Raw genomic sequence first — 17,939 nt, 5'->3', positions numbered from 1 at the left:
GTAATTCTATGACTTACTTTCCATCATATATTCTTTGCACTTTTTGGTTTTTTACTGTCATGGATTATATCACCTTTTATGTACAAAATACAGTTTATACGAATAAACATTTGGAACCTCTGGTTCCAGCCATAGTAGAATAGCTTGATTTGGACTAACCCTCTAGCACAAAACAACTATAAAAGCTGGAAAATTTTATAAAACATGTATTTTGAAGGTTTTGGAAATCAAGGAATGTTGGCAGGTGTTGAAGGGCTGTAATCCGTGAGAGAAAGGAAGTGTGTGATGAGAGCTCTCATTCTTCCTGGCCTTTTACTGAAGTCATTTTCCAAATCTCAGATGAGGACAATGGAGCACAAGCAGGAAGTGTAAGTTGTGCTGTGCTGAAAAGACCGAGGTCAGATGTGGGGGCCGCCACACCAACTGGGACTTAAGGGAAAATACCAGTGGAGAAAGAAACCTCAGAGACGGAGTCCAAAAATTAGTGTACAAATCTCCCTTAAATCATTAGCTGACTATTAAACTGTCCACTCACAGTGTTAAGGCTAAAAACTCAAAATAAAATGAGATTTAAAAAAAGATTAAAAAAAAAAAACAGTAGAAATAGCATCTGAAAATTTTAAATGCTAAAGCAGAGATAGCAGGATAATAGAATCAAGGTGATACACTGGTGCTTTAGCCCACCTGGAGGAACTTAACATCTTTTAGAATCTCTACGATTTTTCATTGAATCCAAACATATGAGGCATGCAAAAAAAAAAAAAAATAATAATAATAAATAAACAAATGGTCAAAAATTGAGAAAAAATTTAAAAAATAAAAAGAAATCTACAGGTGAGTTAAATATTTTAGATACCAGTTAGTTATCACTCAGCAAAGAAAAGGAAACTTTGTTTCCAAAGGAGCAAGAATAAGTAAGACTTACAGCTTAATGGTTGTCTTTACTATAGAAGGCAGAAGACATTAGGATATTTGTAAAATAACCAGAAACAAACAAAGGAACAAACAAAAAGTTCATCTAGAATTCTCTCTCTAGCAAAAATATCCTTTAAAAATAAAGCTGAAGCAAAATTGGTTCAAATAACTAAAAATTTAGCAAAAACCAATTCCATAGGCCAGCAATGAAAGAAATTACAAGAGTTCATCAGATTAAATAAATATGACCTTATTTGGAAACATAAAACTTTAGAAATAAAGATGAACATTTAAAAGGTAAAGATGAGTGAATATTGACTAATTCAATGAGCAATAATAAAATAATAATGTCTTATAAGGCATATTACAAAAGTAGAAGTAAAATTTGAGACAAAAGCACAAAAGGAAACTCAGTTAAACTATTTGAAGGTGCTTTTGTTGGAAGTGACGAATGTGCTAATTTAAGATAGACAGTAATATATAAAAAAATGTGTATTACAGACTCCAGAAATTACCACCATAAGGAAAAACAAAAGAATATAGATCTAAGAATTTAATGAAAAAAATAAATGGAATAATTAAGTCTAAAAGAAACATAAAACAGCAGAAGCCCTGACCTCACTGTGAAAACTATTCAGGGATTACAAAGTGGCTCTTTTCTCTCTGAAACATAGCCCTTCGAATTTTGGCTGCCTTAGCATCTCTAAACTTGAAATTTTCTCCCCGCAATTCCTTGAGTCTGCACAGAGCATTGCTGGTGTCTCTGCCTCTCAACGGCCACTCTCTCCCTAGCTTTCCAGTTTTGTATCCAACACCAAAATTGGCACATGCCCAGTGGTAAAGAGGACCATGTGTAAGGTTAGGCTTACTTCAGTGTCTTTCTTTTCCTCTAGAATCTGGCCCTTTAAGTCCTGGCTGCCTTAGTAGCTCTCACATGTCTTCAGACAGATGTATTTTTATTTATTATTGTTAAAAGTGTTACCCGACGATTCGAACTCTTGGTGAATATTTTGGTCTGCCATATGCCTCACAATTACAGCCAGAAGTGAAAGTTCTATATTGAGCCTCGAAGGGAAAATTGCAGTTGGCAAGTTGAAAAAGAAGGAAATAGTATTCCTGGTAGAGGAAATAGTGGTACAAAGGCACAACATGGATAGAAACGATGTGTTTAGTGGGCATAGAGTTCCAGAACACAGGTAGCACAGGACTGATGAGGGATGAGATTACAGGGATATTCTGGGTCCAGGTAAGCAAATACTTTATCTTTCTAAGCAACTTAAATTCTTGTCCTATAGATATTAGAGCACCATTAATGGATTTCTGGCATGAAAATTACATAAGATACAGGTGTTAAAAAAAACTCTTGTGATATCATAAAGAATTAATTTGAAAGTGGCAAAACTGATCTGAAGATCAGTTAGGTGGGTGTTACTATAATCCAAGCAAGAGAGCCTGAGGACTTGAAGTCAGATAGCAGCAGTGATAATGTAGAGAAGAGATATAAATTATATACAGTCAGTGAGGTTTTTTGATGGATTAAACATAGTAAAGGAAAAAGATTCAGACATAGCTCAAGTTTGGGGCTGAGGGAAGGTGTTACCATTCATATTTGTTAGGGGAGCGAATAATATATTGGCTTTGTTGACTTTGAGATGCCTGAAGTACAGTTATCTGAAGATATACAGTAGGTAGTTTTACTTATGTACCTGGTTATTAAAGATCTTGGCCAGAAACCTAGATTAAGATGTCCTCATGGGCTAGGTAGTAGTCATGAGCATGAACAGAATCAGCCAGAAAGAACTTGGTCTTTGTTCTCCCCTAACAATCTAGCTGAATCACAGCTTGATAATCAGTCCTTTCCAATGTAATCAAGATAAACCACAAGAAGATGCTTTTTTAAGAAACTGGAAGAAATTTGTTTGGATTGTATGACATTTTCAGGTTTGCCAAAGTTATTTATATAAACTAGCTGATTTGATCTATGTTTCTAATGGATAGACAATTGTGAATTTTTGCACTATTATTATTCTATCGATATAATGTTATTACTAGGCACTTATAGAAAACTTGAATTATGCAGGATTTGAAAGGGTATTTGCTGTGGTTTCTTTTTTCTATTTATGTGGGAGGGCATTCTTGAAAAATGAACCTTTTCATGAGAGGTAGAGAAATTCATTACTTAGAGATATTTTCCATTTCATAAAAGAAAATTCCTGTTGGCAAAAATAACTCATCTGTGACATATTAAATGTTCTATTATATCTTAGATATTAGATCATGAGTTTATTCATTCTGATGCTATTTATAAAGAATAAAAAAATAAAAAACCTAAAATTGGGTAAATTTATACAAGTATACAAAAAAGTTGCATTGTCAATGTTACTTGACTAAGACACTAAGGTATCTATAATATCAAAGGTTCAAGACAGTGTGTTATAAGAGTAGTAACATACTGTAAATTTCAAAAACATTAAAGAAATAAGACCAACTTCTAAGCTCTTAAAATAACCCTCTCTAGTATATTTTAGCTATTTTTACTTTTGCCTTTTGCACTTTTTCCATTTCAGGATTATAATGTTTCAAGGCATTTGCAGTTCTCAGTTTATGCCTTCATCTTATTTGAAAGGCATCATTTCTGATTGTTTAGACAGCAAATTGTCATGCTGAGTACACTTTCTGTATTCCTCCAAGCTCCAGTAAGCCTCTAACGAGCGTTTCTGCCTTTCTAGTCCAATTTTTAATCTGATAACCTTGTGATTTCTGTGAGAAGCCACTAATGTTTGAGTAAAATTATAAATCTGTGTATTTGAAAGAATACCACAGCTTTTTGCAAATCATACAATTTTTAAAAAATAAACTGGCAACCATTATTTAAATCTTTTAATCAAATTGAAGTGAAAAGTAATAGAAGAGAGTTTTCTCTTAGATCAACTTTCTTTAAAAAAAGTATTTCTGCTTCTTATTATAATGTAACAGAGAACAGACTCCTCTTTCCCTAAGTACAAGGACAGTTCAAAAAGTTCATGGGGAAATGGAATTATAATATAAAAATTAAAAATATAGACTGTGTCTTTCAACATAAGCTCCATCAAGTTCAAGACACTTTTGTAAACAATGATACCAGCCATTTAGTCTATCTCTGAAGAACTGAAAATCCTGGGAATTTAATCATGTTAATGCAGTCTTTTTTACGTTATTAACTGAAAAAGAGTGGCTACCTTTTAAAGGTTTTTTTAAGATTAGGAAGCAAAGAGAAGTCAGAAGGAGCCAAATCAGGATTGTAAGGTAGATGCGTAATGATTTCCCATCAAAATTCTCATAAAATTCTCCGTGTTGGATGAGAGGAATGAGCAGGGGCATTGTCTCTGGTGAAACTTCCAGGGTCCCAGAAAACTGTTGTCATGACCTTTGCTCTTGACAGGTCCACTTTAGCTTTGATTGGACCACTGCCACCTCTTGAAAACCATGGCTTTGATTGTGCTTTTCCTTCAGGATCATATTAGTAAAGCTGTATTTCATCTCTTGTTACAATTCTTTGAAGAAATGCTCCAGGATATTGACCCCATTTTAAAAAAATTTTTCATTGAGAACTCTGCTCTTGTCTGCAGCTGATCTGGACTCAAAAGTTTTGGCATCCATTGAGCAGAAATTTTGCTCAACTGTAATTTTTCAGTCAGAATTGTGTAAGCTGAACCATTTGAGATGCCTGTGGTGTTGGCTATTGTTTCTGCTGTTAATCATTGATACTCTTCAATTAGGGCACAAACAAGATTAATTTTTTTCTCACAAATTGATGTAGGTGGTCTGCTGCTGTGGGCTTCATCTTCAATGTCATTTAGTCCCTTCTTAAAATGAGTTATCCATTTGTAAACTGTGGATTTCATTGGGGCATTGTCCGTGTAAGCTTTGTGTAAAACATCATTGATTTCACCATTCTTTTACCCAAGGTTCACAATAAATTTGATGTTTGTTCTTGCTTCAATTTTGGCTGAATTCATGGGGCTCTGATAGAGGCTCTTTTCAAACTGATGTCTTATACTTATTAGTGCCAAACACCAGAGCCTGTTCAGACATTTTTATTTTAGTACTAAAACATTTTAAAATCCATGCATAGTTTTTGCATAATATACATTTTTCATGAACTTTTTGAAAACCCCTCATACGTAGAAAGGAAGAAAAATACATAAAATAGCTGTTTTCAGACATTGGTCATCAGGCAATATTTGGAGTAACTGAGAGAATGGAAACAGTCAAAGGGATACCTGTGATCACCCCAGCTCTGTCCCTTGAGGAACATTCTACCTGTCGTCCAGGGAGAAAGTTCCTTAGAAGAGCACCATTGTCTGAGTTGAGCAGACATAGAATTCAGTTCACGGAGGGTGAGACTTTCGGCAGTTGCAGAGCAGTGTTCTGAAAAAGAGAAAGCGACGCAAAGAACGGGGTCCAAAAATTTTCTTGAGATCACCTTGAGTTTTTGCTGAATACCAAACTACTTCTGCATATGCAAAACCCCAGGGGACTGACAAAGAGCAGTCAGAGAAGAAAAAACAGAATCATTTCCAAAGCTCCCTCCAGACTAGAATCAAGCTCTGATCAACCAGAGGGGAGATTCCTCACTTATCACCTGGAACAGAGAATAGAGACCTCCCTCAGATGAACTGAAGCTTAGTATGAGGCTAAGCAATCTCTAGACTGTATTAAAACAACAACAACAACAACAAAAAAAACCCTTAAAAGTTACCAAAGGAAAAAGAAGCACATCTACATAGAAGAATGACTTCAGATGTACATTCACAAAAGATGTAAGTCAGAAGACAATGAAATGACATCTTCAAAATATTAAAAGCAAACAACTGTCAACCTAGAATTCCGTATCCAGTGAAAATATTTCTCAAAAATGAAAGCAAAATAAAAACTTCTGGAGAACACCTGTAATAATAAACCTGTGTGAACACCTGTAATAATAAACCTGTGTGTGAATATAAAAATTTTTTCTTATTTAAAAAATTTTTATGATATATTTGACTTTTAAACAAACATAATAATGTATTGTGGAACTTATAAAAATGTAGAAGTAAAATTATGACACAAACAGCACAAAGAATGGGAAGGGGCAAATGGAAGTATTTTGCTGTAAGTTTTTTACATCACATACAAGTAGAATAATATTTTTTGCAAAATAACTGAAAATTTAGAGATGCCAATGGTAAGCTCTAGAGAAACCACTAAAAAAATGAAACAAAGAGGCTTTGCAAATAAACCATTAATGAAGATAAAATGGAATATTAAAAACTTTCAATTAATTCTAAAGAAGACAGGGAAGAGGTAAAACAAGATAGGCAAGTAAAAACCAAATTACAAGCTGACAGATTTAAACCTGACCATATCAATAATTATATTTAATGTAAATGACCTAATTATTCAGTTTAACAGAAGAAATTGTCTGGCTGGATATAAAAAAAAGACCCAACCATATGCTACCTACAATAAAACCACATAAAATATAAACATTAAACATAAAGGATAGATTAAAAATAAGTCTATAATAATGAGATTCCACTACACACCTATTAGAATGGCTAAAATTTTGTAAACTGGAAATATCACTTGTCAGTGGGGATATTAGACAACTGTCATACATTTCTGGAGGGATGCAAAATTGTTTAGCCACTGTGGAAAATTGATATTTTTTAAAAAATAAAGTCAGGCATACAATGCACCTTACAAAGCAATCGCTACAAAGCTTTATTTATGAACACTAAAATCTGGAAACCATTTAAATGTTCTTTAACTGGTACGGTACATCCCATAATGGAATACTACTCAGCAAAAGAATGCAGCAGACCACTGAAGAGTACAAAAGCATGGATAAATCTCAAGTTCGTTATGCTAAGTGAAAGAAGCCAGACTCAAAAAATTACACTGATTTCATTTATATTAAATTCTGGAAAAGGTAAAACTATAGTGACGGAAAACAGAACAGTGACTACAAGAACTGAGAATGGGGGACAGGATTGACTACAAAGGGGCACCAAAATTTGGGGGGAGTTGATAGAACTGTTCTGTATCTTAATTGTGTTGTTTGTTACACAACTGCATGTATTTGCCAATAGTCAGAGAATAGTACAGTAAAAGTTATGTAATGTATACACTAAAATGCATGAAAATTAGGTTTCAAAAAAAGTAAGTGGATGGATGGAAATCTATCATTCAAGCACTCATAAAAATCGAGTGATATTATCAAATAGTCTTCAGAACAAAATTATTTCTAAATATTTTATTTTTTATTATTATTTATTTTAGATATATGCAATATATTTGTAAATTAAACTTTAAAATCCTACTAAGGGATACAAAAGATGAGCTGAACGTATGTAAAGATATTACATTTTTAGAAAGTTTATTTAACCTGTTGATACATAAATTTAACAAGAGTCCGATAAAAATACCAAGAAGATTTTGTTTTTATAACCAAACAAATAAAAATATCCAGGACAAATGAAAGAGACCAAATTTGTCAAATATTAAAGCATTTTTTCTTATAGAACTATAATAATTAAATCAGTGTGGTACACATGAATAAACAAATCAATGGAATAGAATGGAAAGTATAGAAATCGATGCAAATACAAGGGAATTTAGTATATGATAAAGTTGAAATTCCAGATTAGCAGAGGAAAGCCAAACTATTCAATAAAAAATTGCTAGACAAATGGGACACTCATTGGGAAAAAAATAGTTATAGCGAATACCTTGTAGTTTATACCAAAATAATTCTCTGACGGACCAAATACATAAATGTTAAAGGATGATACCACAAAATACTGAAGAAGCCATGGAAGAATTAAAAAATAATTTTGGTGCTGAAAAGGCACTTCTAAGTACAGTACAATACCCAGAAGCCTTCAAAGAAAAAAAGAAAATTCACTATGTAAACAAATTCACTATGGCAAACAATATCATAATCAAAGACAAAGACAAAAAATTAAGAAAGAATAATTGTAACATATCAACAGATTCATACTAAGAGAAATATAAAAACTCACCGAGGTACCATTTTCACCTATTAGATCAGTAAAAATCATAAAGTCTGATAGTAGCTTATAGTGATATGGGGAGAATTGGGTAGTTTCTTATGTTGCTAGTGACTGTAAACTGGTACAACCTCTCAGTAGAGCAATTTGATTATATCAAGAAAAATTACTATTATTTTAAAGACAATGTTTGGATTTAAGTACATTATTTTCATTTATTTACTCAACATTCCCTCTTTCATCTTGTATCTTAGATTGCTCTTCTGGGATCAATTTTTCCTTCCTTTAGCACAGGTTTCTTGATAATAAACTCCCAATTTTTAACATCCTTAATCTTGAAAGATAGTTTCACAGGGTTCATAATTCCAGGTTCACAATTATTTTCTATCAGCATTTGCAAGCTTGTATTCACTACCTTCTGACTTCTCTTGTTGCAGTTGAGGTCTGCTGTCTTTCTGTCAGTCCTTCATAGGTGACTCAACCTTTTTATCTGGCTGTCTTTGAAATCTTATCTTTGTCTTTGGTATCTTCAAGTTTTACTAAGATGTGTCTAGATATGATTTCATTTTTATTTACCCTGCTTGGTAACATTTTTGCTCCTAGATATCTGATATCATGTTTTTCAGTAGTTCTAAATATTTCATAGCCATTATCTCTTTAAATATTTTATTCCCTTCATTCTTTCTATTCTACATTTTTGAGGATCTGATTACACTCACAGAGAGAGATCTTAATTAGTGCTTCCTTTATGTTTTTCCTCTACTTGTTTCTCGGTGTTGTACCTTTGGTAGTTTATGAACTCTCAATTCTCTAATTCTTTCTTCTTCTGTGCCCAATTGGTTTTTATTATAAGAATTATATTTTTCATTTCAAAAATTTTTTAATCTATATGCTTATCCATTATACTATCTTGTTGCCTGCTCACATATGTATACATTAATGCATTTTTCATACGTGGATGTATTTTTTAACTTTTACTTTGAAATAATTTTAGATTTGCAGAAGAATTATAAAGGTAGTATAGGCAGCACAGCTTCCCTTCATGCTAATGTCTTATGTAACCATTTACTAAAACTGAGAAATTATCACTTGCATAACATTATTAAATAAACTGCAGACTTTATTTGGATTTCACTAGTTGTTCCACTAATGCAACTTCTGTTCCAGAATCCGGCCCAAGATACCACAATGTAGTCATCATGACTCCTTCGACACCTCCAATCAGTGGTGGTATCTCAGTTTTTTCTTATTTTTCATGACCTTGACTTTTGAAGAGTACTTGAATTCTGGTCAAGTATTTCATAGAATATTTCTCAATTTGGGTATGTGTGATGTCTTCTCATGATTACAGTGGAGTTATAGGTTGTGGGGATGAAAGCTACTGAGGCAAAGTGCCCTCCTCATCATATCGTATAAAGAAGTTCATGATATCAACAAGATTTAATATTGATGACATTAATCTTGTTCATTTGGTTAAGGTGAGGTCTGACAGTCTTTCCCATTATTTTTCCCTTTCCATAATCTTCTTGCTAGAAGCCAGTCACTAGCTGAAAGCAATTAAGCTCCCCATCCTAGAGGGAAGAGAATTAAAGAATTTGTTATAGACAGTACAGTAATTAATAATATTTTGGAGGAAATACTTTGATTCTGTGCAAATATCCTGGTTCTTCTTGGAGTCTTGCTCACTATCTTTAGCATTTGCTTGTAGATCTTACCAGCAGGAATTATTAATGTAGTATTCCAATGGTGATTTTCTGTTTTACTTATTCCCTCTACATTTACTATTTACAACTCTTCTGTGAGGAAGATTTTTCACTTTTTATTTTTTTAATTCAAAGTATTTTAACATTTACTTGTACACAGTGGTGGGGTACAGTGTGTTGTTTCTATATATGCATATACTGCACAATGATTCATTTAGGGCAGTTAGTATAGTTTTGTACCCATTAGTCTACCACTTTTCCTTCCTTCCCACCACCCACCCCACCTCTGGCCTCTGGTAACCATTATTCTACTTTCTACTTCTATGGGAACCACTTTTTTGTTGTTTTTTTAAAGATTCCACATATGGGTGATATCATACAGTATTAGTCTTTCCGTGCCTGACTTACTTCACTTAACATTATGGTTTCCGGTTCCACCCATGTTGCTGTAAATGATAATGATATCATTTGTGTGTGTGTGTGTGTGTGTGTGTGTGTGTATAGCTGAATAGTGTTCCACTGTGTATATATATCAGCTTTTTTATCCATTCATCTGTTGATGGACATCTAGGTTGATTTCATCTCTTGGCTATTGAAGTGCAGGTGTCTTTCTGACATACTGATTTCATTTACTTTGGGTATATGCCTGGTAGTGGGATATCTGGCTCATAAGGTAGATCTATTTTTAGTTCTCTGAGGAACCTCCACACTGTTTTTCACAGTGACTGTACCAATTTACACTCCCAACAGCAGTGTAGAAGAGTTCCTCTTTCTCCCATCCTCACTATTTTTTTCATCTCACTCATGATATCTCACTGCAAGATTATATCTCATTCTGGTTTTAATTTGCCTTTCCCTGATTAGTGTGTTGAGCATTTTTTCATGTGCCATTTGTATGCCATCTCTTAAGAAATGTCTGTTCAGGTCTTTTTCACAATTTTTAATTGGGCTATTTGTTTCTTTGTTGATGAGTTGCATAAGTTCCTTATATATTCTGGATATTAGCTTCCTTTGTAGTTCAGTGGTTTTCTCTAGCTCTACATTTTGATTTCTCACTGTTCATTTTCAGTATGTCTCATAAGTTTTTATGTTATGGTTACTATGAGGCTTACAAACAAAACAAAATAAAACATGCTATACTATAACAAATTATTTTAGACTAATAACAACTTCATTTTGACATCTAAGAAAAAAGAAAAAAAAACAAAGTCAGTTTTATGCTTTGGCATCATTGCCCCCCACTTTTTGATATCTTGTTGCAACTTACATTTTTTAATATTGCCTATCTTTTATATGGTTGTTGTATATGTTATTCTCTTGTCAGGTTTGTCTTTAGACTTTATACTAAGGATGTAAGTGGTTTATTCACCACACTTACAACTTGACTGTATTCTGAGGTTGTCTGTATATTTACTTTACTAGTAAGTTATGTACCTTCAGATGTTTTCTTCTTACTCTTTAGCATTCTTTTCTTTCAGATTAAAGAGCTCCCTTTAGCTTACTCGCAGGGCAGGTCTAGTGTTGGCGAATTCCCTTAGGTTTTGTTTTTCTGGGGAAAGACTTTATTTCTCCCTCATATTTGAAGGTTACTTTGGCCAGATACAGAAATCTTGGCCGACAGTCTTTTTCCTTCAGCACTTTGAACATATCATCCCATTCTCTTCTTGCCTGTAGGGTTTCTACTGAGAAATCCTCTGAGAGACGAATTGGGGCTCCATTGAGTGTTATGTGTTTCTTTTCTCTCGCTGCTTTACTTTTTTCTTTGTCTTTGATTTTTAATAATTTGACTATGATGTGTCTTGGGGTGTTCCTCTTTGGACTGAATTTGATTGGAGGCCTCTGATCTTCCTGTATCTGAATGCTGTTATCTTTCTCCATACTTGGGAAATTTTCAGTCATTATGTCCTTGAATATGGTTTCTAAGTCTTTTCCTTTTTCTTTTCCTTCTGGTATACCAATTATTCGGAATTTATTTCACATGAAGGAGTCCCATATTTGCTGTATTTCTGCTTCACTTTTTTTAATTGTTTTTTATTTTTTGCTCCTCTGATTGGATAATTTCATGTTTTTCATCTTTGAGCTCACTGATTCTTTCCTCCATTTGATTAAATCTGCAGTTGAAGCTTTCTGTTGAGATATCTGATTCAGATAATGTGTTCTTTATTTCTAGAATTTCTATTTTTTTTAATTGACTCCATTTCTTTTCCCAGCATCAATCCATGTTCAGCAGCCACTCCTTGCCCTCTACCAGGGTGGCTCAGAGGTGACCAGGGTGGCTCAGAAGTGTTCAGGGCTTAGAACAATAGGCACCATCACTATACCCTCTTGCTATGGCCTCTTGCACCTTCACGAACTCCGTGGGTCTCTCCTCCTTTTCCTCCAGCTCCAGCGGTCCCAGGTAGGCAGTCTTTGTTTTTTAATAGCTGCAAATTGGTTACTTGTGAGGAGGAGCAATGCTGGGAATCACCTATTCTGCCATGTTGATGACATCACTCCCAAATATTTTATATAGGTTACATATCAAACAATAACATTTTGGATACATTAGATTAAATAAAATGTATTATTAAAATAAACTTTTATTAATGTGGTTATTAGACAAATTAAGATCATATATGTGGCTCATATTAAATTTACATTGGATAGTGCTGGAATAGCATGTCCAGAAATAGATCCATATATGTGTGATCAGTTGATTTTTTTCCAACAGAAGTATTATTGCAATTCAATAGGAAAGACTAGTCTTTTCAACAAATGGTACATGGGAAATTAAATATCTATATGGAAAAAATAAACTCCTCCCCTTCACACAATGCACAAAAATTAACTCAAATAGATTATAGACTTTAAATATAAAGCTTGTAAAAGAAACCATGGGAGAAAATCTTTTCAACCTGATGTTGGCAAATATTTCACAGATATGACACAAAAAGCAAAAACTACAAAACAGAAAAAAATTAATAAATTGGACTTCATCAAAATTTAAAATTTCTCTTCAAAAGACACCATTAAAAAAAGAAAGAGAGAAAGATAAGCCACTGACTGGAAGAAAATATTTGAATTTTATATATCTGACAAAGATCTTATATCAGGATACATAAGTAACTTTTACTGTTACAACTCAATAATAAAAAGACAACCCATACAATTAATAAATGGGCAAAAGATTTGAACAGACACTTCCCATAGTAGATACTCAAATTGCACATGAAAAGATGCTTAGTGGTATTATTTACCAAGCAAATGCAAAATAAAACCACAATAGCATAGCATTAGATGCACATTGAATGACTAAAATTAGAAAGATTAAAAATACCAAGTTTGCCAAATGTGTGGAGCAACTTGAGAGCTCTCATACACTACTGTGGGAATGAAAACTGGCACAGCCACTTTGAAAAACACTTCAGCAAAGTCTTTAAAGTTAATTGTATATTTGCCATATGACCCAGCAATTCTACTTATGTACCCAAAAGAAATCAAAATTTGTGTATACCTGAAGACTTGCACATGAATGTTTATAGCTGCTTTATTCATATTGGCTAGAACATAGAAAAGCTTTTTTTTTTTTTTGACCGGTAAGGGGATCGCAACTCTCGGCACCATGGGCGCACCGGCTACCCCTACATAGGATCCGAACCCGCGGCCTCAGCACTACCAGTGCTGAGCCACGGGGCCGGCCTGAATGTAGAAAAACTTTAACGTCTGTCACAGGTAGATAAGCAAATTGATGGATATCCATATGATGAAATACTATTCCATGATAAAAAGAGAAAATTACTGACAAATGTAACAGCTTTAATAAATCTCAAAAACATTATGCTGAGCAAAAGAAGCCAGGCACAACATAGTACCTACCATTGTTATATTTATATGAAACCTTAGAAAAAATCAATCTAATTAATAGTGACAAAAGGTACAATAGTGGTTACCTGAGTCTGAGGAAATTTAGGAGATTGACTGGGAATAAGTGCCAGAATTTTGGAGGGCTTATGGAAATGTTTTACATCTTGATTTTGGTGGGGGCATATATGAATCGGTAAATTTGTCAACACTTACGGTTTGAATTGTTTCCCCCAAATTCATGTTTAAGTCCTAAACCTCAGTACCTCAGAATGTGACCTTATTTGGAAATAGGGACATTGCTTATTTAATTAGTAAAGATGAGGTCATTTTGGAGTGGGGTGGGTCCCTAACCACCCTACTGGTGTCCTGATAAAAAGGGGAAATTCTGACATAGACACACACACGGAGAATGCCATGTGAAAATTGGAATTACGACACAAGCCAAGAAATTCAGAAAACTGCCAGCAAACCAACAAAAGATAGGAAAAAGACATGGAATAGATTCTTTCCTAGGACCTTCTGAGGGAACACGGCCCTGCCAACACCTTGATCTCCAACTTCTAGCCTCCAGAACTGTGAGACAATAAATTTCTGTTGTTTCAGCCACGCAGTCTGTGGTACTTTATTACAGCAGCCCTAGGAAATTAATGCAATTTACCAAAATGGATAATTTAAAGCATACATTTTTTTGTATCTAAATTTTACCTCAATAAATTTGATTTAAAATGATTGCATATAGTCCATAAAAATCTGAATATCCATGCACCCTCTGAGAGAATGCAATATTTATGTATGTGTACACACACACACACACACACACACACGTAACTATCATTTAGTGTTCAGCAAGTGCTAGGGAATTTCAGGTATGTTCTTTAATTCTCACATCAACTCTGTGAGGAAGTTATCATAATTACAGTATTACATATGAGCAAACTATATCTAAGAGAAGTTTAATAAAACCTGTGTGGCATCATTCAACAAGAAAAAGGCAAAGCTGTTATAAAAACAAAGGTTTTCACTACAAATTCAGTGTTAAATCACAGCTTATACCTAATTTTACATGATTATTGATAGTATCTAATATTATCATGTATGTAGATAGCTACACACATTTTATATTATCTTTAACAAGAAATTTTCCGTTATGTTTTTTACTTTTATATCTCTCTTCACCTACCTTTAGACCATATCACAACTTCCAAGTGTGTCTTTATTTGCACTTCCTGGAGTCCAATAGCTGAGTCTTAACTACTCCAATGTCTTCCAAAATCTGGTACTTTTCTTGTTCCCCAACTGTTTCTTTTCCATACTAGCCTGTTCTTGTTTTATGGGAATACCGTCTTCTAAACTCCCCTTGAGGATATTAATGATATTTTTAGAGGTGCTCTTTTTCTCAGAAATGTCTTTTTTCTGGTTCAATTGATACGGTATTTGCTTATTTGTGTTTATGTCTGATGATCCTTTTTGTCTGTTCATATATATGTTTGAAGAGCTGGGTTAACATAGGCCGGTTAACATCTCTTATTGTCAACCTGTTGCCTGGATGAAAGAGGTCTGACACAAAGTTCTTTGTGTGCGGTGGCATTTTGATTGGTTGGATTCGCAGGAGGTATGTGGTCGGGGGTGGAGAGGTTGGAAAGTAAGGAATGAAATCAGGAGGACACCTGAATGGCAGTAAGAAAGCAGATTCTTCAATCACTTTGGTTTGTGGCTCTGCCAGGAAGAAAAGCCCTCTTCTCAACTGCGGCATTCTCTTGCATGGCTCTGAGCTGGGGCTTCATGTGTTCTGAATTAATTCTAATCATCTATATGATTCCAAATGCCCTCCACTTTCAGGATATCCATGTGTTTATGAACAGAATGTTTTTCCTTTTTTTATTTTCCTTTTTTATGACTAGGGGGAGGGGAAGTAATTGAGTCTATTACCTTGAAAAAGTAGTCCACTAATTTGACATCTATGGAACACAAACCACATCTTTTTCTGGTGTTCTCTGAGCTAATATTCTTTTTTATCGTTTTTTATAGGCCACATCTAAAGAAAGCTAAATCTCTATTTCTCTTCTACAGATCTTCCTACATCTAGAAAATGTATGGCATATTCAGGGATTATAAGATTTTGTATGGGAGTATTTCTAAATCTGGTGTGGGAAGAACTAGTGGAGTTTTTCACAGTCCCCATGAAAATGTACAACAGGGTGAACAAGTATCAAGAGCAGAGACTTTAGATTAGGAGAGATGGGGACATGAATTACATTTCTCAAACTCAGGACCCTAGACAATGTTGCTTAACTTTTCAGAGTCTGCATTCTAATATAGAAGAATGGAAAGTAGTCTTGTCACACAGGTTTGTTGTGAGAATCAAGCAACATATATAAAAAGTACAGCAGTGTTTCTAACACATAGTTGGTGCTCAATACATGCCATCCCCTCCTCTCAGACAATCATCTGCAAACCCATTGCTTATAGACATGTTCATCATATAGACTCAAACTCTTTAGATCCCAGGAATATTCATAAAGTCCTTTATTATAAAATGCTACAAAATTCTAAGGTTGACATTATGAGAGAATGCATTCAATATTTTTGCTTTATTCAAACTGTGAATACCTGAGTGCCTTTTGAGCACACTGATATGTGTTATCTCGTAGTATTATTCAGCCTGGGCATTTCTTTGAGCTCCAACAGTGCATTTTAACCGTAAAGAGATTGTGTCCAGCCTTCTCTGCTGTCCCACTTACTCAACCAGACTCACATGTCTCATACTTTTCAAAAGCTCTTGTTCTCTGCCCTCAAGACCTGCTGACCTTGGCTTTGTGTTGTTTCTAGAATGTTCCTGCAATATGGTATTTGCACGTTTGTTTTTTTTTTAAGGAATTCTTCACCTCCGTAGCTACTCCTACTGAGCCTTAAGATTTAAGCTTTAATGTCAATTCCTCGGGAAAGTCATCTTCACTCACTTCCCCAGGTCAAGTCACACTTTTCAATATTCTCACGATACTATAAATATTTTCTCAGTGGTTATGCAGTTCTACAAACTTCTTGGTTTATAATCACATATTTTCTTATTTAATTATATAATTAATATCTGCCTCCCTTACTAGGTTCTGATTTCCTGAGGGCAATTTGCTTATATCTACTGATCAGCACAGTCCATAGTAGATTGTAGGAATTCAGTATTTTTTGAATGAATGAAAGCAGAAAGCTTCAAGAGGGGTCATTATTCATTTGTTTTTCATTATATTCCTAGCCATGCTGTTTTCATATAGTTTCTAAAAAACTATCTGTTTTAGCATAAGTAAAAGACCCAATCAGGCTGGGTTTTAGCATTTCTAATGATATTTTAAATCAATTCATGCCTTTTAAATATTTATCCTTTATTTTCACTTCATCTTCTGTATATGTTTCCTTTTAAAATTGAGTTTGATACAGTTTTGTGTAGGCCCTCTGCTTTTCATCTTCATGAACATATTCATAAATGCAATTGGCAATTCAATATGGTTTTAATTAGAAAATATTTTTTAGTAATCATTGAAAAATTAGTCTCCATAATGTAATGGTCTAATGCAAGGATGTTTGCTTAACAGCAGCACTGTTCTACGCTCTGATTATTTCGTGTAATGTGACATAAAGATTGGAGTATAAAAAGAAATAGAGAATATCTAATTGCTAAGAATAGCAGAGTTCTAAAGAGTTTGCCTGCATTTTTTAAAACTCAAACTAATGAAAGAGGATCAGATTATTTCACTAAACTACTTCCTCAACTCCTGAATATTATAGTGCTAGGGTAGACATATCATCTCAGGTAAATTTTTTAAATCAACCTAAACAATGTAATTCTTTGTGTGATAAATTAGCTTAAACTCCAAATCTGAAGTCTGGTATGTTTACAAAAATGATAGTTCCATTTCTTTGCTTAGCTCACCATGCTATTGAGAAGAGTTTACTTTTCTTTTAAAAACATTTTAGAAATGCTAGAGAACAGTCAAGATTTTAAACCACAGTATTGAATAGAAAAGTGGACACTGTAATATGCAAGGTATCTAACAGATCAGGAGAGAAATTAATATTTATATTACTCTACTTTGCTTGAAATACACAGATTATTTTTAATCAATGAGGATCATTAAAGTAACTAACAGTCTGGTAAATATTAAATGCCAAAATGATGTTAACATTATTCTATAAGCATTGACCTATTTTAAATCCACATATGGAATGTCCATCAATAAACTATTTTAATTAGCTATAATACTTTATCTTCGTGTTGAGGTTCCTCTATGATAACGTGCAAAATTATTCACTTACATCATCAAGAATTAGGAATTGTTGGAATACTCATTCAACAATTGTTGACCCACTATTTATAGAGTGCAAGAAGGTAAAAATCACTAAGATAATGGTGCTCTTGGGTAGAGAGATGGATAAGCATATTACCTTTCTC

This window comes from Cynocephalus volans, chromosome 15 (genome assembly GCF_027409185.1).
Source record: "Cynocephalus volans isolate mCynVol1 chromosome 15, mCynVol1.pri, whole genome shotgun sequence".
Lineage (NCBI taxonomy): Eukaryota > Metazoa > Chordata > Mammalia > Dermoptera > Cynocephalidae > Cynocephalus > Cynocephalus volans.
This window is presented reverse-complemented; position numbering follows the sequence as displayed.